The sequence below is a fragment of the Dromiciops gliroides genome, chromosome 1 (genome assembly GCF_019393635.1).
Source record: "Dromiciops gliroides isolate mDroGli1 chromosome 1, mDroGli1.pri, whole genome shotgun sequence".
NCBI classification, from domain to species: Eukaryota; Metazoa; Chordata; class Mammalia; order Microbiotheria; family Microbiotheriidae; genus Dromiciops; species Dromiciops gliroides.
Window position 1 is genome coordinate 553,420,921 of NC_057861.1, and position 22,715 is coordinate 553,443,635.

General features: G+C 37.5%; 1 long non-coding RNA gene across 2 annotated transcripts in view; it reads right to left on the reverse strand.

Annotated features, from left to right (window-relative positions):
- The window catches only part of LOC122735405, a 124,236-nt gene that overhangs the window by 96,629 nt on the left and 4,892 nt on the right, over positions 1-22,715 (reverse strand). The window contains exon 1 of one of the 2 annotated variants that reach the window (XR_006354129.1): positions 8,675-8,799. The exons of the other annotated variant lie outside the window; for it this stretch is intronic. This is a non-coding gene — a long non-coding RNA (uncharacterized LOC122735405). Of the gene's footprint in view, positions 1-8,674; positions 8,800-22,715 lie in introns of those variants that run through there. 2 annotated transcript variants of the gene reach the window in all.

The following is a 22,715-nucleotide window of genomic DNA, read 5'->3' on the forward strand; positions in this document are numbered from 1 at the left end:
TTAATTCTATAAGGAGAAGTTCATCCCATTACTTCTTCCTGTCTAATGGTATTTTAATGAGAGAAGACAATGCTATAAGGGGAGAGGACCTTACGTCCTCTCCAATCAAGGCTAACATGTAGTCCTTAAATAAAGAACTGGAATTTTAGTCTCAGAATTTTTTTCCTTCATTTTAGGTAAAGGAAACTGGAGGCCAAGACCTAATGAGCTTTGAAAAATCTGGGAACAGAGTCCATACCAGGGTTTGTAGCCAGTTAACCCAGCTCTGAAGCCTCCAGGATCTAGTAGCAACCTTTTAGATAAAAAAGGACAAGAGCTCATCCAACAATGATGTTGCATTTGGATATTAATTTAGTGGAACCAATGTATAGAAACTCCGTGAGATCTCAGCTCACTCTTCCTAGGAACCAAGGTGATATAAGATATGGTTGCTATAGTACGCCCAGAGTGCTGGAGAGAGGAGTAAAAATGTTTATCTTTCGGTTCTAGCTAAATCTTCTTCTTCTTCTTCTTTTTGACAAGGCAATTGGGGTTAAGTGACTTGCCCAGTGTCACACAGCTAGTAAGTGTTAAGCGTCTGAGGCAAGATTTGAACTCAGGTACTCCTGACTCCAGGGCCGGTGCTCTATCCACTGTGCCACCTAGCTGCCCCCTAGCTAAATCTTCTAAGTAAATATCCCTTCATAAACACACACACACACACACACACACACACACACACACACACACACACACGGAAAAGAGAAGACTAAATAAAGACATGACTATCTTCAAGTAATTATAGATTTTCATAAAGAGTGAACAGATTTTTTCTGTATTGCTTCAGAAGGTTAAATCCACGAAAGATGAAGAAAATTCTAGTGTTAAAACAAACAAAACCTTTCTAATAAATTGAGCTAACAGAATAAGTTTTCTCAGAAAGCAGAGAGCTCCTTTTCATTGGAAATTATTAAGCAGAATCTGGATGCACTCCTGCCACAGTAGAGGGGATTTCTTATAGAATAAGAGGTTGGATTTGATGACCTAGATGGTCTCTTTCAACCCTTTGGATAACTTGGACATTCTGGGATTCCTTGTGCTAACACTTAAGTTCCCAAATGAGAAACAGCTGACTTGTTTAAATGTCAACAGGCCATTAAATAATACTTCAGTAGGCCTCAACCATTTTGCAGATCAGATTCTGTCTGCAGCCCTTATTAGAGGCCACATGAAATACTGAAGGATATCAAAATAAGTATTTCCATATGGCTCAGACTAGTTAAATTGTATGGAAAAAAAGAACTCATTGGGAAGACTGACTTACTGCTTATTATGTAAGTTCTCTAGATGCCATCTCAGAAAGCAATAAAGGGCCTCCCCTTGAAGAAATATAATAAAATGTTATTTGCCCACCATTGGTTTTTTTGTTTGTTTGTTTGGTTGGTTTTGGTTTTTTATCAAGTGGTCTATTCTATTTTTGTCAATAGTCATAGCCTAAGTCTGTTAGGTCACACACAAAAGTACCTTAGCTTAGCATTTCCCAAACTAATTTCATCACAGAACACCTTCAGGCTTAGACTATATTAAGCAAACCTAGAAATGCTGATCCAAAGAACCTGGGAGCAAACAATACCTGCCAGGAATAAAAGGTAAAGTAGTGTATTGGGGAAAATTGTGGAGAAAAATTGGGGAAATTAAGCCTATTTTTGTACCAGGATTACTATACATAGGTACAATTGATAAATGTATTAATCAGACTTGACATTTTGGGGGGGCAGGGCAGTGAGGCTTAAGTGACTTACCCAGGGTCACACAGCTAATAAGTGTCAAGGCCGAATTTGAACTCAGGTCCTCCTGAATCCAGGGCCGGTGGTTTATCTAGTGCACCACCTACCTGCCCCAGACTTGATATTTTAGAGGAAGAATTCATTACTAGCATATCAAAATGTTCTTGTAATTTTATTATTACCTTTTATTATTATTTATTTTATTGTTATCTTATTCTTTTATTATTACTTGCATGAGCATTCCAGGCAATGCACTTTGGGAAATATTGCTTAGGTAATACTTTAGATAACACTTAAAAATACATAGCTGCTAAATATTTCCAATCATCCCCTGGAATTCGACTTGAAGAGTTAGAAAACTCCAGGCATCATATGCCTAAGATCCCACAGATTTAGAGCTGGAATGATACTTAGAAACCATCGAAGCCGATTCTACCCTCCCTTACCCTCTCCTCATTTTGCAGATGAGGAAATTAATTCACACGGAAGCTAAGGACTTGTAGAAGGTCATGCAATTCAGAATTGTCTGAAGCAGAATTTCAACCCAGGTCCTTCTGACTTCAAGTCCGGCATCCTATCCACTATCTATTCTGCTCCATTATTGCTTCATCATAGATAGAGGTAAACTTCATCTCTTGAAGACTATAGTGGTGAGGCACAAACTCTGATAGTTGTTTGTCTCTACCATGTTGATACCTACCATTAAAAAAAATATTTACTAGTGATTCTGACCTTGTTTGATTATTATTTGAGTTTGGGAAGGGTTATATAGAAATACTTTTTCTAGAAGAGATGTAGTGCTCAACAGTAGCTAAGCTGGGAGTGGAGCCAGATAATTTCAGAAAGTGAAATAGAGGCACTACCATTTCTGAATGTTACCAGAATTTATTTGGGATTCATAAATACACTCCTAGAAAGTCACAAAGCCACCTCTACAGAAAAGCTACACTGTGAGAAAACGCAATCAGACAGTATGGAAGTATTTTGGAGGGTAGAGGGAGAAGGGAGCCCTTTAGGTGCAGTAGCTGAGACGGTGAACTTCAATTGAGCATGTGTAGTTGGCCCATCAATACTCCCAGAGTATACAAGTGATGCTGCCATTACCTAACCTTGCTAAAGAATTCCTCACTCCATCCCTTACCCCCACTAGTTAGATGAGATTTCTTTAACAAATTCTTTTCTCCATCAGGGACAACTGAACTACACCATAGTACTCAAACATCATAATCCCCAGTATATTCCATGATTAAGTAGAGATGGAACTAAAGAAAAAAATGTGAAGAGCAACTGAATTAAACCAAGTGCATACATAGGAAGTACATATTAGAAGCAATATAATTTTGAGGACAACACTGGATTGATTCTTAAGATATCTGGGAGGCAGCTAGGTGGCACAGTGGATAGAGCACCAGCCCTGGAGTCAGGAGTACCTGAGTTAAAATCCGGCCTCAAACACTTTACACACTTACTAGCTGTGTGACCCTGGGCAAGTCACTTAACCCCCATTGCCTCACTAAAAAAAAAAAAAAAAGATATCTGGGGAAAAAAAGATAAGGACTTGAGAAAAATCCCTGGACTTTTTTACTTTAAAAAAATTATGATCAAGAGAAAAACAAAAACTACCACTCTACTTTCTCATCTCCTTTAGTGGACATATGCCCCCAAAGAAGTTAATTCCATAAAGAAAAGACTCCTATGTATAATAAAATATTCATAGCAGCACTCTTTGTTGGAGCAAAAAGCTGAGTGTGAAGTGGATGCTCACTGGCTGAAGAATGGCTAACAGACTATAGAAAATGTAGGTAAGGTTATATTGTCATGCCATAAGAAACGACAAATATGAGGAATACAGAGAAATATAAAAAGACTTATATGAACGGATACAGAGCAAAGAGATTTTAACCCCCAAAAAGCAAAATACTGACAACGATGTAAATGAAAACATCAAAATGCTGTCAAACTCATATTTATTGCAATTACTAATCTCATAATTTTAAAAGGGAAGATACATATCCCTCTCTTGTCATTAGAGGAGTAAAGAATAATGAGTGTAAAGTGTTGGAGACAGAACCAGATGAAGTTGATATGGTGGTTAAGTTTGGTACAATGGGGGAGAGGGATGATATTTTGGGAAATCACTCTGATGTAAAAGGAATAAAGTTCTTAATTGGAAAAATCTTTATGAAAATAATCTTTTCATACATATATATGTGTCCTTTATCAATGTGTGCTAAATAAGCATGATTTCACAAATGATCATTTATAGCTAAATTTTTATAGGCACATGATTGATGGGGGAAAAAAATTCCACCATACTTATTATTGTTTGTTGGCTATAAAAAAGCATTTGATTTAGGAGAGCAAAAAGTCATTTAAAGACTCTCCTACAACAAGTGCTTGTCCTACATGTCTCAAAATGTCAAGATGTAAAAATCGAGATAATTCTGTTTGATGGTTTTCTGACTATTAATATCAAGCAAAGCATAAAACAGAGACACAGGCTTACCACAGGTACTTTCCACTGGCATGCATCACATGGTCCAAATGAAAGATAGATTTCTTATAAGTAGTGGAGTCTTCCAGATACTCCTGTTTATAAATGATACTGGACTTATTCAATAAAGCCCTGTTTCATTGTGGAGACTCCTGAGATCCATAGTCACACAAAACAGTTATGCCTAACTATCTACACATAAAATAATTCAGTGGATGAAAAATGCCTACTGTTCAGACTATGATAAGCAGTTGCAGAGAGCCCATAGAACTGGTCCATTGGTATATATCTTGGACATACACTATCCAGGCACACAATGGATGGGACTTAGAATTGTAAATGATTGGAATGATGCCACCTGCTGGAGAGCTACTGTAGGAAAGCTCAGCCATGAGGAGAAGGCACCTGAGGGCAAGCCATGTGGCTTTTCTTTTGCTTCGGGAAGTGACATTTGCTTGTGGGAGGAAGAAGGGGCAAGGCTGGCTCTCTCACTCTTTCATCAGGACTCTGGTGGAGAGTGGAGCTAGAGATGCGCTCTCCCTTTAATAGATAGATGAATCTAGGCCTTTCTCTTTCTCTTCACCAAATTCTTATTCTCCTTAATAAATGCTTAAAAGTCTAACTCTTGCTAAAGCTTATCACTTATTGGCGACCACTCATTAGATATTTTAGACAGACTAGCTAGAATTTTAGCCCCATACAGAAATGAACAGGAGGAAGAGAATAGGTTACATCATATTTGATATTTTTAATGACCCCAAGTTTCTCCCTGAAACAGAGGCCCATCTTTTTATCATCAATATACTTTTAGTAATACTGTATAGATGCAAATCACAGAATAAAAGTCCCTGAAAAAAGTTATGTCACCCAAAGGACAAAAGAGAAATACATGGGAGCCATGAATAGATTGAATGCATTATCTTACCAATTAACCTCAATAAAAAATTTTTAAAAGGACTATTCTGCAAAATAATCACAATTAATTGCTCAGAAGAAGCCATGTAAAGCGTTCCATCAGAGAGTTACCAGAAAAGGACATGAGCTGCTGTGTGGTAAGAACAAAGGATAACTGATGGAGAATCCATGTGTTCAACTGGTATTCATGCAATAGCAAGAGATTTAAAAGAAGGCCTCCAGAAATCTGGGTGGACCTTTTATGGAGGATTTATGTAAAGTTGTGGAAAACATTTTCTTAGGATGAGAAGGTATGGAAGGGTTGTGATTTGCACAAGGAGTACTAACATCTATGAGATCACAAGTGAATTGAGAAATGGTCAAGGGATATGAACAGGCATTTTTCAGACAAAGAAATCAAAGCTGTCTATTGCCATATGAAAAAAATGCTCTAAATCACTGTTGATCAGAGAAATGCAAACTAAAACAACTCTGAGGAACTACCTCACACCTAACAGAGTGGGTAATATGACAAAAAAAAGGAAAATATTGGATGTTGGAGAAAGTGGGAAAACTGGGACACTAATGCACGGTTGGTGGAGTTGTAAATGGATGTGGAGGGCAATTTGGAACTATGCCCCCAAAGGGCTAACAAACTGTGCATACCCTTTGATCCAGCAATACCACTGCTAGGTTTATATCCCAAAGACATCCCAAAGGGGAGAAAAAAGACCTCTTTGTACAAAAATATTTATAGTAGCTCTCTTTGTGGTATCTAAGAATTGAAAATCACAGGGATGCCCATCAATTAGGGAATGGCTGGACAAGCTGTGGTACATGATTGTAATGGAATATTATTGCACTACAAGAAATGACAAGCAGGATGATTCCAGAAAGGCCTTAAAGACTTATATGAACTGATGTGTAGTGAAGTGAGCAGAACCAGGAGAACCTTAGGCACAGTGACAGCAATATTATTTGATTAATAACTGTGAATAACTTAACTATTCTCAGAAATACAGTGATCCAAGACAATCCCAAAGGAGCAATAATGAAGCATGCTATCCACCTCCAAAGAAAGAACTGATACTGATTGAACACAGACTGAAGCATGCAATTTTTTCTTTCTTTCATTTTTTCTTTGAGTCTTCTTATACAAAATTATTTCTATGGTAATGTTTTACATAATTGCACATGTATAACCTATAGCTGAGTGCTTGCTACCTCAGGGATGGGGGAGGGAGAGAGGAAGGTAAGAAAAGATAGAATTTGGAATTCAAAACTTTAAATAAAAAAATGTTTATTAAAAGAAAATAGGATATGTGCATTTTTCAAGCTATATCTGTATCATTTTGTAATCCACAGTATACACAGACACATGCAAGTACATACACAAACATACAAAATGAATAGGTCTTGTTCATAAGTTCAGTTCATCATTATTTCTTTAAAAATGAAGTAGAAAAGTCCAAATTATAGAATATATTTAAAGAAGGTCAGTTTTACTATTTTATACATAGTACATTTTATAAACTAATGTATAAACATATTAATAAGTAAAATGGAATAAATGAATGAAAGCTATAATTCACAGTAGGACTACATTATTTTATGATATGTTTTTTTTAAAAAACTCCTAAGTTACACTCTTCTTTTGAATCTTTTACTCATTAAGAATCATGTTACTATGCTTAAAATTTGGCAATGTCTAAGTTAGTGGAGTAAGAATTAATAAGAAAGAAAATGGCTTAATTTACCTAAGATTTTCTTTTTGCAAGGAAGGTCATATAATCTCCAAAATCCAGTGTAATAAAAATTGAGATTCAAAATTTTTCAAGCATTTTTATTAAATAAAAAAGTCAACTAATGGATATAGCATGTAAGAAAAATGAGAAAATTGATCAGGATATTGAGAGATTAAGAGAAGGGGTTCCCATGAAACATCCTTAGGAGGTAAACTTGTCTGCTGAGAAGGGAGGGAGGGAGGAATTGGAGACAGAGATTTGAAGGTTTGAAACAGTCATGGGAAACACAATCAAAAGTCATTAAGAGATGAATGGAGAGATTACTGTAGAATAGTTAGAGATCAGTTGAGGATAAGTTGAGTTAAGTTTGTAGTGGATTCAGTCAACAGGATTTTCTGATTTCCTGCAGCACCATTTAGCATCTGGAGTAGGAACACAGGAGTTTACTGAGGTTGAGACATCCAGATGGTACAGTGAATGAAGTATTAAATTTGAGGAAGACTTGAGTTTAAATCTGGCCTCAGACACTTACCAGCTGTGTAACCCTGGACAAGTCACTTAACCTCTATCTGCCTCAGTTTCTGCAGCTTTCAAGTAAGGATAATAATAGCACTTACTCGAAGAGTTGTGAAGATCAAATGAAATAATATGTGTAATATAAATACTGTCTATTATATTTTATAGGAAGCAGCTAGGTGGCTCAGTGCATAGAGCAATGGGCCTGGAGTCAGGAAGAACTAAATTCAAATCTGGACTCAGTCACTGACTAGCTGTGTGATCCTGGGCAAATCACTCAGTGTCTGTTTGCCTTAATCCACTGAAGAAAGAGATGGCAAAGAACTCCAGTATCTTTGCCAAAAAAAACCACCTAAAGTAGGGTACAAAGAGTTGAGTATGACTGAACAACAACAAAAAGCAATTATATTACATATAATAACATACTATGTATTATGTAATGCTATGTATTACTTAATATTTAAAATGTAATGGTTTAATAATTATTTCATATAAATTTAATTACATATATTATAAATATTGTAATATAAATATTAACTACTATTATTGAGGGTTAGCAGGGTAGAACAGCAGAGGGCAATGATGCAAGGGTGGAGAAGTGAGCAATCCTGAAATAGTGTACAACACTGTCAGAACTAGTTGGGGGGGCTGCTAGGTGGCGCAGTGGATAGAGCACCAGCCCTGGAGTCAGGAGTACCTGAGTTCAAATCCGGCCTCAGACACTTAACACTTACTAGCTATGTGACTCTGGGCAAGTCACTTAACCCCAACTGCCTCACCCAAACCCCACCCCCTAAAAAAAAAAAACTAGTTGGGGACAAAAGTTGGGTGAGACTGAAGTCAATGTACTGGATGATATGCTGATAGAATAGAAAGAAACTGGGTAGTCAAAGGTCATAAGAAGGATGAAGGATTGGAGGGGAAGAAAACAGGGAGATATAAGGTCATAAGATTGTGCTCAGGGAAGAGAATTTTTTAAAGTTTAGGATTTGAGAGGTGGAATAGTTTTGAGGTATAATGAAATCTAGTGTGTAGCTACTCTAATAAACCACTGAAGTAGATTAGAGATGAAGGCCATAAAAGTTGAAGAAAAAGTCCGAGTTCAAGAGGTTGTTTTGCTGGGACATCAGAAGGCTTTCTAAAATAGTAAGCAAAATAGTGAACAAAGTCTCTGAGGCAAAGCGACAGAGTTCTAAGTGGCAATTATGGAGCCCTCAATTTAACCATGGGACAAAAGGCCCTGCTTTACCAATTCCTACCTCCATGGATGAGATTATCCACCACTGATCATGCTGAGGAGACACCAAGGGAGACCAGAAGCCCAGAGGAAAGCACACCATCTGATAACTTCCTGCTTTAACTAACTGTTCTTGCTAGATGTTTCTTTCCCTGAAGAAGTGAAAGTGCTGATAAAACATAAATGTAACAAGTTTTTAAAATTATGCAATCTTTTAATGTCATCAATTTTAAACCTGTGACCTCCAAATTCTGGTGTTTTAGGGCAAATCTCCCATCACATCAATAATTATGGCTATGTCAAAGGGTAGAAAGCTAGACTTGGTGGATAAAGCACCGGCCCTGGATTCAGGAGTACCTGAGTTCAAATCCGGCCTCAGACACTTGACACTTACTAGCTGTGTGACCTTGGGCAAGTCACTTAACCCCCATTGCCCCACAAAATTTAAAAAAAAAAAAAAAGAAAAGAAAAGAGAAAGCTAGACTTGGAACTACCATTAACCCTCTAGATGGGTTCACCATTTCCTTCACACACACTAGCCATCTTCCCATGGCTGGCAGGGAGATCCTGAAAATAGCAGAACCCTGCCCAAATCACAGGACCTGCTTTCAGCACAGTCCCTTCAGTCATAGTCCAGGGGAGCAAACCTTGTGAAAACTGATACAGAGAGTAAGTCTAAGAGCCCTGGCAATGGCAGCATGCCCCAGGGCACTGGCCCTGCCTTCAGCCATCGTCCTGGCAAGCAAACTTTAAGTAGGTTTAACCTGACAATTGCCTCTACAGTTGTCACTACTCCCTCCTCGGCAGCCATAGCACTGAAGACCCAGAAAAGAAAGTTCTCACCATCAAAGTCCTTTGTGCTATCAAATGGTTCAGTATCAGAAACAGACATGGTTTATACAAAAATTAGGCCTGACTGTCTGCTTTGCTGCCGTATCGCAAGAATCTTTCTTAGTGCTAGCCACCTATATAATATGTCTGTCTTGTCTCTCCACTATTGAATTCCCTAAGAATGTGAATTCCTTAAGAACAGGGACTGTCCTGGTTTTCTATATGTATTCCCTAGTACTCAGCATAGTCATTTGCAAAGGAAAAACTTAACTGAGAAAAAAATCTTTGCAGCAAATTTCTCTAGATCCAAGGCATATACTTGTTGTGATGTTTGTTTTTTGTCCTTTTGTTTTCAAAAAGGACCAATGACATCATGGGATGATATCTTGATTTGCACCCAAACTGGATTTAAAGTAAGTCAGAGTTGGACAAAATCATCAGCCTTATCTCTCTTCCAGTACCACTGAAGTCCAGTGGCAAGACAAAATTCAGGATGACTGAGCAATGGGGCCATCACCAGGGAACTGATACAAATATGCTTTTGTGTGTGTATAAACTATTCCCCAGTAGCTAGATGGTCAAAAAATATGGAACGCAATGAGTTATCAACCACCATGTGAAATAAAATAATAAAGTGCAATTAAAACAAATGAGGTTCCAGCTCACATTCATCAGATTAGCAAATATGTCATATTTATGGAGTATAGAAGGACAGGTACATTAATGCATTGTTGATAGAGCTGTGAATAGGGCCATACATTCTGGAAAGCAACTTATAACTATACCCCAAAAGTCACTAAACTGTGCCTACCCTTTGACATAGAAATACCACTATAAGGCTCATACCCCGAAGAGATCAAAGAAAAAGGGGAAGGACCTATATACATATTTATTTATTTATTCATTCATTCATTTATATTCCTGGCAGCACTTTTTGTCATAGCAAAGATCTGGAAATAAAATGGATGCCTATGAATTTGGATATGACTAAACAAACTACGATATATGAATATAATGGAATATTACTGCATCACAAGAAATTATGAAAGAGATGGATTCAAGGAAACCTGGAGGGCCTTGTATGAACAGAAGCAGAATAAAATAAGCAGAGCCAAGAGTCAGTCAGTCAGTAAATATTTACTGAGCATCTGCTATGTGCCAGACACTGTGCCAAGCTGGGGATATAACTATGAAAAGAGTCTCTGCCTTCGTGGAGTTTACAATCTAATGGGAGAAGAAGCTGAAATGGATGGGGAGGGAGGAACAGTATCCAGTGTGAGGGCATGATGGAAAAGTCCAAAAGAGTATAGCCCAATTAAGAAAGGAAGACATGGGGGGCAGCTAGGTGGTGCAATGGATAAAGCACTGACCCTGGATTCAGGAGGACCTGAGTTCAAATCCGACCTCAGACAGCTGACACTTACTAGCTGTGTGACCTTGGGCAAGTCACTTAACCTTCATTGTCCCACTAAAAAAAAAAAAAAGAATTGAAGACATGGCTGGCCTGGGAGCCCTTCTTAAGTGGGGCAGAGCTCTTTCCTCCAACTGCCAATCAGAGAGCTAGTGGTTACTGATGAGTTGTGAGTGCCACAAATGGTATGATCTTGTGAGATGCTTATGTTCCTGATGATGAAGTTGCATGACAAGTAAAGTACAAAGGAATTAAGCCTAGTGAGAAATGAAGAGAACAATTTATACAATGACTACAACTTTGTAAGGGAAAACAACTGTAAAAGAGGTAAAAAATGTGATGAATACTTCAGAAGACCAATGATGACTCATACTTTCCTTCCCTTGGTAGAGAGGTAACAAACTAGAGATGCAGAATGAGACATATGTTTTCAGACATGGCAAACATGTGGATTTATTTTTCTTGTCTATATTTATTCATTACAAGGGAGGGTTTTTTTGAGGGGAGACAGTTTTTCATTCAGGGAGCAGAGAGGGTGGTGATAGTGATTCCAAAAATGGAAGAAAAGAAAGAAAACATTCTGAATGAATAATAAAGTTCAGAAAAGGACACGGGTATAAAAAATAATTTAATTAATTAGTTGATCGATTAATTAATTCATGAATAGTTAAATAAAGTGAATAGATAGATGAATTTTTAAAAAGAAATTGGGGGAAAAAAGGATACAGATAAGCAGGGAAGTAGAACTACCATTTTCAATTTGAAATATCTTCCCTCCAAAAAACCCAAGCTGTACATAATGAAAATGAACAGTTTTATATAGAATATTCTTTTTCTGGTCCTCTTTGTGTAGGAAAATGTTCAATTTTTTTTTATGTTTGTCAAGATCACAATAATATAAGGGCAATTTTTTTTAGAAGAAAAGAGATCAATCCTTGATGAGTCTCTTCCAATTAAGCTAAGAAACAAGCAAATTTGTATTGCAGCTTTATTTATGGGTTTAATACCACCAAATGCCAGATTATTGGATAAAAATAGAAATCCAGACACTTTCTAAGAATGCTAAAGTATAAAAGAGGCTTGCCCACATTTTTTCAGAGAATAAAACTCAACTTCATTTCAGGGTTTGTATAGTATTTCAAATTCTCCAACTTCTAAATAAAAATGTCTGGGAAGCCACATTTTTTTGCAGTGTTTATTTTTAGTAAACATTTCCCATTCCACATTGATTTCAACCAAAGAACATCACATCCCTTTAGATTTTAACATACAATTTCTTATCTTCTTTTTTAGTGTCAAAAATAGTAATTTTAATAGGTTCTTTGGTCTACAACTGAAGAAGGACAAACAAATGAACAGCTACACCTTTAATGGATAATGAAGCCCTTTCTTCTTAACAACACCATTTGGTAGTGCTTATACGTTTTATTATCCCCATTTATTTTAGAGATGATGAAACTGAGACTCAGGTTGAGTCATCTTCCCAAGGTCACAGAGCTAGTGTCAGAGGTAGAACTCAAACCCAAGTTTTGACAATTCCTAGTTTAGCTCTCATTATACTTTATCACATGACTTCACACCATGAGGTAAGCAACAACAGATTATTATACGTCAAAATTGGAAGATATTTTATAGATCACCTAATTTCTTCATTTCATAGATGAGAAAAATGAGGCTAATAGAGGCTGATGTCACACTGCTAATTAGCAGCAAAGCTTCTGCCTCCCTATCCAACACTCCTGCTACAAGATAACAGTAAACCAAGACTCTGGGAACCAGAAAAGAGGAAAGTTTAAAAAAAAAAAAAAGCTAATGGTATTGGTGAATGAACTATTTCAGTAAGGTAGGAGCACAGGCTAGTAGAGCTGCTGGGATGGAGGTAAGGAACAAACATTTATTAAGCTCCAGGTAATCTGCTAAGCACTTTACAAATATTATCTCATTTGATCCTTACAACCCTGGGAGGTAGGTGCTATTATTAGCCCCATTTTACACTTGAGGAAACTGAGGCAGGCAGAAGTTAAAGACGCGCCCTGGGTCACACAGCTAGTAAGTATTTGAGACCACATTTGAACTCAGGTCTCCCTGACTCCAGGCCCAGCTCTCTAGTCACTGTACTTCCTAGCTGAGAGAAAGAGAAAATGCTGCTTTCTCCTAATATAATAATAGGTAAGGTTGTTGTAGTCAACAAGGGAAAGCAACAAAGTAGTGTAACGATTGGAATGATGCCACCTGCTGGAGACTTACTGTAGAAGAGTTCCGCCCATGAAGCGAAGGTATTTGAGGGCAAGACCAGGAGTCTTTTCTTTGGCGTCAGGAAGTGACGCGGGCTAGTGAGAGGAGGAAGGAAGAGACTGGCGCTCGCTCTCACTCTCTTTCCTCTGGACTCTGGTGGAGAGCAGAGCTAGAAATGTGCTCTCCCTTTAATAGATAGGAATCTAGGCCTCTCTCTTTCTCTTTACCAAATTCTTATTTTCCTTAATAAATGCTTAAAAGTCTAACTCTTGCTAAAGCTTATAATTTATTGGTGACCACTCATTAGATATTTTAGACAGTTTAGCTAGAATTTTAGCCCTTAACAGTAGAGACTGGGAAGTTAAATTCAACTATAAAGGATCAGATATGTGACTCTGAGACTGAAGCTGTAGGCTCTCTCACCTCTCAGATCCTCTCTTAGAAATACTCAGTATTGGAACAGCTAGGTGGCACAGTGGATAGAGCACCAGCCCTGGAGTCAGGAGTACCTGAGTCCAAATCCAGCCTCAGACACTTAACACTTACTAGCTATGTGACCCTGGGCAAGTCACTTAATCCCAATTGCCTCACTAAAAAAAAAAAAAAAAGAAGAAGAAGGAAGAAATACTCAGTATCTTGACTCCCAAAGAGCATGTTGACCAAACTATAGAAAACATAGGATTCCTAAAATATGCCAAACATGTCACACAAGTATCATACTGCCCTTCCTACTGGTTCAGCAGCCAGGGCCATGCAAAACAGAAGGGAAGAAAGGGGTGAAAAGCCCTGCACTGGTGTAGTAGCTGAACTGTTACATCCTTTCCCTTTTATTCATTTGTTCATTCATTCATTCCTTGGCGTGTGATCTCCTGTCTACTTTTCTAATCTCTCATACATTGTATTGTAAATCATACAAAGGTTGGGCCATTCTGACAAGATTACATCAATAGAAGGTATTATAAAGCTGGCTGAAATGCTTTCTCCTACCCTATTAAATAGGATTATCTCCAGTGCCCAGTTTCAAATAAGTTAATGATAATAGCTAGCTTTTTTATAGCATTTTAAGGTTTGCAATGTACATCACATGTTAAATTGTAGATACTATCATTAAAATGTATTACAGGAATACACAAAGGAAACTGAGGCTGATGAAGGTCAAATAACTTGCCCAAAGTCACAAAACTAGTAAACATCTGATACAGGATTTGAACTCAGGTCTTCCTGATTATACTCACTATAATGCATAATTTCCTTCCCTAAAACCTACCCCATGCTTACCTAATAGCTGGAGCATGTCAAATGGAACAGTTACAGTACTCTCCATGAAACTATAATTAAAGTAAGCCTACCACATACCTCTTATTCGGTAGCTCTCTTTTCCCAACCTGAATGGATGGGGAAGCAAAGAACCCCTATTAAATAAAGGTTACAAGGAATTTCTTATCTTCTTTCAAATAGCTGTCTGAAATAACAAACTATGAGTCAGCCAATTTTAATTCATTTTTGTCACCCTACTATAGTGGTTCTGAAACTTTTTATTTGTCATGGAGCTCTTTGGCAGTTTGATGAAGCTAATGAACTCCTCAGAATAATGTTTTTAAATAATCGAAGAACATGCTATTTTTCAATTAGAGGTTAGTGAAACTAAAGATGTAATTTTTTTCCCCATATCCAGGTCCATCAGTAGACCTCTTCATGGACCCTAGGTTTAGAACACCCTCTGTCCTAGAGGAATTCTTGCTTAGAAAATTATTTATCAGCTCTTTTTCTCATACAAAAAAAAAAAAAGAGATTCGTTTATCCTTCAGTAGGTTAATACAGTCAAATGAAGAAAAAGTCAATTAAATCTTGACTCTGGCTATATTATAGACTTATTGAGGATTTGCTCTTCACTTTCAAACAAAGTACAGTTTCAAGATGAATCCCAGATACTCAACTCTGTCATGAGGGTATATACAGAATGGCCACATAAATTGATCATCACTGCAGTTATCTCAGAAGCTAATCCAAAATAAAGCAGGGAGATCTGCCTTTGTGTGATTTATTAGAAAGCTTATAATGGTACCTAAAAGGTAGAATGGAGCGTGAGTAGTGCCCTTCTAATGGGTTCTTTGATAAATGGCATACACAACCCGAGATGTCTGGTTGGCCTTCAGGTCCTATTCCCCATTCCCCATCAGGGCTGTGACTCAGACTTGGGAAAAGTTCTGAAACTTTTCATGTGTCATGGAACATGTGGGCATGTGTTGGCAGCCTGATGAAGCTAATGGACTCCTGAGTAGAAAGAGCCCACTATTCAGTGAACTTTAAAAGGAGAAACAACTTCTGCTTTCTCCTGAACATGTGACTTGAGACTCTAACAGCTTATTTCTCAGACTACCATTAACAAAGGAGCAGAGAATGGGGAACAAGAACATTTTTCTCCTCTCCTTTTCCCCCAGCAAGTACGATAGCTATTCAAACATGGTAGCCAGAGTGTGTTAGGTCCAGACAAACCTGAGACTGGACCTCAAGTCTCTGGCTGCCTCTTCTGCTTTATGTTCCTTCATTGGGTGAAGGTGATTAAAAATTCATTCTGAAATGGATGTTTTCTAGCCTTGGAGGGAACTTAGTGAGTTCAAGAGGTTGGAAACTGCAGGGTACAGGAGCTTGTTATCCACCAGAGGTCAAACTCTGAAACAACTTCTAAGAGAAAGTGACTACTGCAAGGAAGATGAGCCCAAAGCTATGCTCCAGCTGCTAGAAAATATGGATTTTGTACTGTTAGGACAGGAGCAAGCTGAGTTGAAGGTGAAATACCTGTTTAGCAGTTCTGCAAGTGTTTCATGGCTTAAGTATCAGCTGCCCAGAAGAGCTTAAATTTTCCCACTATTTAAAAAAAATTTTCCCTACTATTTCAGAAGCCAATTATCTCCATTGGTAAGAGGACCACAATAATTCTTAGTCTGAACTTGCTTTCTAGCCTCAGCTAAATGACTTTAATAAATTTCTATGAGAATAAACATGTTAAATACATATGGGACAAGTCTGTGAAAGAAGTTCTTCTTTCTATTTTAAATAGAATCATTATCCTTAGTGATTTTACAAGGACAGACCACAAAGATTCATGTGATTATTTCTGCCACATCTTGTTAGTCTCTATATCAGTTGTCATGCTTCATAGTCCATGTTTCATACCATGTTTCTACATATCATAAGATATGTGAATCTACTTCTATATTTGAGTCATTAAAGTACTGTCATTGATATATGAGGAAGATTTTTGGTCCTCATAACAATAATAAAAATGTCAACTATCAATTGCCCCTGCAACCCTAGAGTGTATGTAGTTAACAGTTAATGGGGGCAGCTAGGTGGCGCAGTGGATAAAGCACCGGCCCTGGATTCAGGAGTACTTGAGTTCAAATCCGGCCTCAGACACTTGACACTTACTACTGTGTGACCCTGGGCAAGTCACTTAACCCCCATTGCCCCGCAAAAAAAAAAAAAAAAACCAAAAAAAAAAACAGTTAATGCCTGCCCTGAAAACATATTTATGATTTGGTCTTTCACACTAATATCATGCCTCTTTCCCTTCAGTCATTTTTTTTAAGTTAAACCAAAAAAGTTAATATACAATGAAATCCGTTTTATGAAAAATACTACCCTCCAGAGATTTTGTATATTCTTTAAAACTCACAAGATATTTCCCCCATTCTCTACTTTTTTTTCTGGGTATAGAAAAAGAGTTCTCAATGCAACCAAGAATATAAAGAAAGCAGAAAGCTGGGAAATAATTTTTATAGTCAGTGTTTCTGATAAAGGTCTCATTTCTCAAATATAGAGAGACCTGAGGAGCAGCTAGATGGCACAGTAGATAAAGCACTAGCCCTGGATTCAGGAGGACCTGAGTTTAAATCCTGCCTCAGACACTTGACACTTACTAGCTGTGTGACCCTGGGCAAGTCACTTAACCCTCATTGCTCCCCCCAAAAAAAGAGAGAACTGAGTCAAATTTATAAGAATACAGTCATTCCCCAATTGAGAAATGGTCAAAGGATATGAACAGGCAGTTTTCAGATGATGAAATTAAAGTTATCCATGGTCATATGAAATAATGCTCTAAATTATTATTGATTAGAGAAATGCAAATCAAAACAACTAAGGTACTACCTCACATCTAACAGACTGGCTAATATGACAAAAAAGGAAAATGATAAATGTTGGAGAAGATTTGGGAAAACTGGAACACTAATGCATTATTGGTGGAGCTGCAAACTGATCCAAGCAGTCTGGAGAGAAATTTGGAACTATACCCAAAGGACTATCAAACTATGATACAACAATACCACTACTCGGTCTATATCCAAAAAAAATCATTTAAAAAGGGGAAAGGAACCACATGTAGAAAAATATCTATAGCAGCTCTTTTTGTGGTAGCAAAGAATTAGACATTGAGGGAATGCCCATCAATTGGGGAATGACTGAACTAGTTGTGGTATATGAATGTAATGGAATGCTACTGTGCTGTAAGAAATGATGAGCAGGTGGACTTCAGAAAAACCTGGAAAGGTTTATATGAACTGATGCTGAGTGAAATGAGCAGAACCAGGAGTACCTTGTACACAATAAAAGCAACATTGTGCAATGATTTACCTCTTATTAACAATGCAATGATCCAAGACAATTCCAAAAGACTAATGATGGAAAATACTCTCCACATCCAGAAAAAGAACTCTAGAGTCTGAATGTGGATCAAAGCATACTATTTTTACATTTTGTTTTTTCTTTCTCATGGTTTTTTTCTTTTGTTTTGATTCTTCTTTTACAACATGACTAATGTGGAAATATGTTAAACATGCTTGTACTGCATAAGCTATATCAGATTGCTTTCTATCTTAGGCAGGGGTAAGGGAAGGGGGGATAAAAATGTGGAACTCAAAATCTTATAAAAATGAATGTTGAAAACTATATTTACATGTAATTGGAAAAAATAAAATAATATTAAGATAAAAAAGAAAAATTCTTATATTTTATGTAGAAAGTGTTTATGGAAAATATTGTCTTTTCATAGATTAAGTCTAAAAACTGTTTTTGTTATTTTTAAAAGGGGAATTTGGAGAATTTTTAAATGCAAGATAAATTTTCACCCCCAAAATGTTTTTGAGCTTACAGGTTTAAAATCCAAGTAATAAATATGCTTCTCTTCAGATACAGACATACATATACATACATACATACACATGAACATACATATAAATGAATACTCTAAACCAAAAAGTGTGCCTGCCAATTTTGAATCTGGAAAAGTTTTTTATGACTTAGTTATAAAATTGATGAAAAAAAATTTGACTGGAAAGACTGACATGCTTACCTATAACACTGCAAATGGGCACTAAATGAGGGGAAGATGCCAAGTTTTTAAAAGGATAGAAAGCATGTTTCTAATTTTATCCTAATGAAAAAAAATGTATGAAAAAATTAAAAGTTAAGAAATGTCCCCAAGAGAATATCTAAGGGTTAATTTTATAGCTAGAAAATGAGCTCAACTTTTTTGGTTGCCTGCTGACCCTACCATCCTATTTGCTCTCCTCATTTGATCAGTTTTTATCAAATAGGAACACCCAACCATTCATTATCTCTTTGGCTATTAGATAGAACAATGCCCAAGATAGAACATTTTTTAAAAATTATTACTTCTTTTTTATCCTCTGTTGTAAATTATCCCATCACATCTAGTTTCTATGACTACCATAATATCCAATACTTTACTCTCATTCAATTTCTGGCCACGTAATTTGCTTAACACCATTTTTTTTTCAGATCCACTCATGTTTTGATTGTCAAATGGAGGGCAACATTACTGGATGATAAGGAACACAGATTGCAGTTATAGGATGGGGGTAGGGTGATCACTTGGAGAAAAGATTGATCTGATTTCACTATTTTTTTTAATCCAAATCCCCCAAGAATCCTAAATACTTTCCATTTTCTCACCATAACAAAGATAACCACGAGGAATTTAAAAGTACACTTCTATAAGGGGCTCTCAAACTTCTTATATTTAGGTCAAAGGGAATGTTTCAGTTCTGGTACTGTCCATCAGTGACAGAATATGTGATGACAACTACTGTCATTTGTAGAGGTTATATGCAATGTGGGGAATTAAAGCTAAAAAATACCTGCCATAGTCTGATACATTTCAGAAAGACAAAAGAATTCTGGAAAAGGATGTAAGATTTTTAAGTATCCATAAAATATTTGACTTTGAGATTACTTGAATATGGCAGAGGATGAACAATGAAATCCTATATTCTCCCTTTCTGTTATAATCCATTCCCTATCTCGGTATCTTTGTTCAGGTCCCCATGCCTAGAATGAATTCTTTCCTAACTTCCCCCTCTTAGATTCCATCACCTCCTGCAAAGCTCAATTCAAGGGCCACCTCCTAAATGAGGCCTTTCCTCAGTCACCCCAGTCACCCTACTTGGTACAGCTACTTATATGTGTATAAGTTGTTTTTCTTTTAGAATGTAAACTCGGGGCAGGTAGGTGGTGCAGTGGATAAAGCACTAGCCCTGGATTCAGGAGGACCTGAGTTCAAATCTGACTTCAGACACTTGACACTTACTAGCTGTGTGACCCTGGGCAAGTCACTTAACCCTCATTGCCCTGAAGGAAAAAAAAAAAAAGGAATGCAAACTCCTTGAAGGCAGGAACTGTTTCCTATTTCTCTTTATATCACCAGGTTTTCTCCCCACAAACTGCTTGCTATATATAAAAGGTATATTTGGTGATCGAGTGATTTTTCTTGTTGTTCATTCTTCATTTTCAAAGAGGATCATGGTATTGGGGTGAAGTCATGACTTGCAGTGAACTACATTTAAGTGAGGCAGGGCTGTACAAAGTCACCAGCCGGGGCAGCTAGGTGGCGCAGTGGATAAAGCACCGGCCCTGGATTCAGGAGTACCTGAGTTCAAATCCGGCCTCAGACTCTTGACACTTACTAGCTATGTGACCCTGGGCAAGTCACTTAACCCCCATTGCCTGCAAAAAAAAAAAAAAAAAGTCACCAGCTTCACTCTCCAGAGCCATCTAGGTCCATTGGACAGATACATATTAGGATGACTGGAGATTACCCTGGATGTTTAAGGCAACTGGGGTTAAGTGAATTGCCTAGGGTCACTTAAATGTCTGAGGTGAGATTTGAACTCAGGTCCTCCCAACTTCAAGGCCAGTGCTCTATCCACTGTACCACCTAGCTGCGCTTAATAGATATCAATTCACCAAAGATTAGATGTATAATTTTTGTTGGGTTTTTTTTGGTGTGGCAATGAGGGTTAAGTGACTTGCACAGGGTCACACAGCTAGTGTCAAGTGTCTGAGACTGGATTTAAACTCAGGTCCTCCTGAATTCAGAGCCAATGCTTTATCCATTGCGCCACCTAGCTGCCCTAGATGTGTAATTTTTAATTGAAGGACAAGTCTGCTGTACTATTTATTATTGGTAGGGGAAGAAAAGGTATCTTTCAAGAAGACAAGGAACAAGTCTATATTCAATAAAACTAGCAATGTCAGTGATGAATAGAAGAAATAAATAAGCCAGAAAACTAGTAATGAAGAAAATGAAGGAAACAAAAGAGATCGTAAACAAGTTAAAATAAGACAGCATTAATTTGGACTCCATTCATTTGGAATTTGCCTTTATTTAGCCTATCCATAAAAGGCCTGCTCCGGGGCAGCTAGATGGCACAGTGGATAGAGCACCAGCCCTGGAGTCAGGAGTACCTGAGTTCAAATCCAGCCTCAGACACTTAACATTCACTAGCTGCGTGACCCTGGGCAAGTCACCTAACCCCAACTGCCTCACTAAAACAAAACAAAACAAAACAAAACAAAACAAAACAAAACAAAACATAAAAGGCCTGCTCCAGCAATCATTGTAGAATGGAGGTAATATCAGGGTCTGGAAGGCTACACCAGTTTTATACATAATCCAACAGGTTCTGCCAAGTTGTTGTTGTTGTTGAATTGTTTTTCAATTGTGTCTACCTCTTCCTGACCCCATTTGGAATGTTCTTGGCAAAGATATTGGAGTGGTTTGCCATTTCCTCTTTCAGCTCATTTTACAAATGAGGAACTGAGGCAAACAGGGTTAAGTAAGTGACTTGCCCAGGGTTACACTGCTAGTAAGTGTCTGAGGGCAGATTTGAACTCAGGAAGAAGAATCTTCCTGACTCCAGGTCTGGCACTCTATCCACTGTGCCACCTAGCTGCTCCTTGCCAAGGTGGAAAAGCTTCAAATACAAGTCTAAAATTCTGAAAAGAGATAGTGTCACATGCCCCAGGACCAGCCTAACTAAGTTTAGGAAGGAGAAGCTCCATAGAATTAGTTTAGTCAGCAAGGAGTGAAAAGCTGTGGCCTTAGAAAACCTTAACACTGTCATGAAGGAGTTGTGCTCTGCAGTGGTGGAATGAGCACACTGCTGATATCATGAAATACTGAAGTATAAAAGATCATGTGCATAATACAGTGATGATTATTGAGTATAACACTCCATATATAACTCCATAAAGAAAGAATTTGCCAAGAAAATCAATAACATAAACAGGAAATAAGACAGGATGCTGAAGAAACTTGAGGACAAATTCTTTCCAAGAACTCTTCACTTTAGAACAGGAGTTCATAGCTCTTTCCTTTGGCAGTCTGTCAAAGCCTATAGATTCTTCTCAGAAGACATTTGGGGCAGGAACTCATCACTTGGACAATTTCCATAGCACACTGATTGGTCTGCCTGATACAAGTTTACCCCTACACTAGTCCAGCTTCTATTCAATGATTAAAGCAAAATGAAGGTCAAGGTCAGGTGCACGCGCTCGCGCTCTCTCTCTCTCTCTCTCTCTCTCTCTCTCTCTCTCTCTCTCTCTCTCTCTCTCTCTCCAACAGTGGCTCATTTTGCCCCCAGGATCAAATATAAGGTCCTTTGTTAGATATATCCAAAGTTATTTATAACCTGCCCCTACCCACCCAACTTTCCAGCCTTTTAATACCTCATACTCTTTACACACCACTCTCCCATGTTCTCTGTGATCCAGTGGCACTGGCCTCTTTGTTCTTCCTCAAACAAGACACATCTTCTGATTTCAGGCATTTTTATTGTTTGTTCCCATGTCTGAAATTCTCTCCCTCCTCATATCTGACTCCTGGCTTCCTTCAGGTTGCAGCTGAAATCCTACCTTCTTAGGAAGCCTTTCCTTTCTGTTGATTAAGTCCAGTTTGTCTGGTCTACACCTTGTTTGTACATAATTATTTTCATGTTTTCTTTCTCGTTAAATTGAGTTCCTTGATAGTAGGAACTGTCTTTTATCTTTCTTTGGATCCCTAGCATTTAGCACAGTGCCTGGCACATAGTAAGTACTTAATAAATGTTTATTGATTGACTAAATTACATGGGATTGCAAAAGAAGCCAATTATGTTGAAATATATAAATTATCTACATATTATGTACATAGATTGTCATATTATATTTTAGAACGATATTATCTATAAAAACAGTATATCTACATATATTTAAATATAATTGTATATTGAAATACAGGTATCTA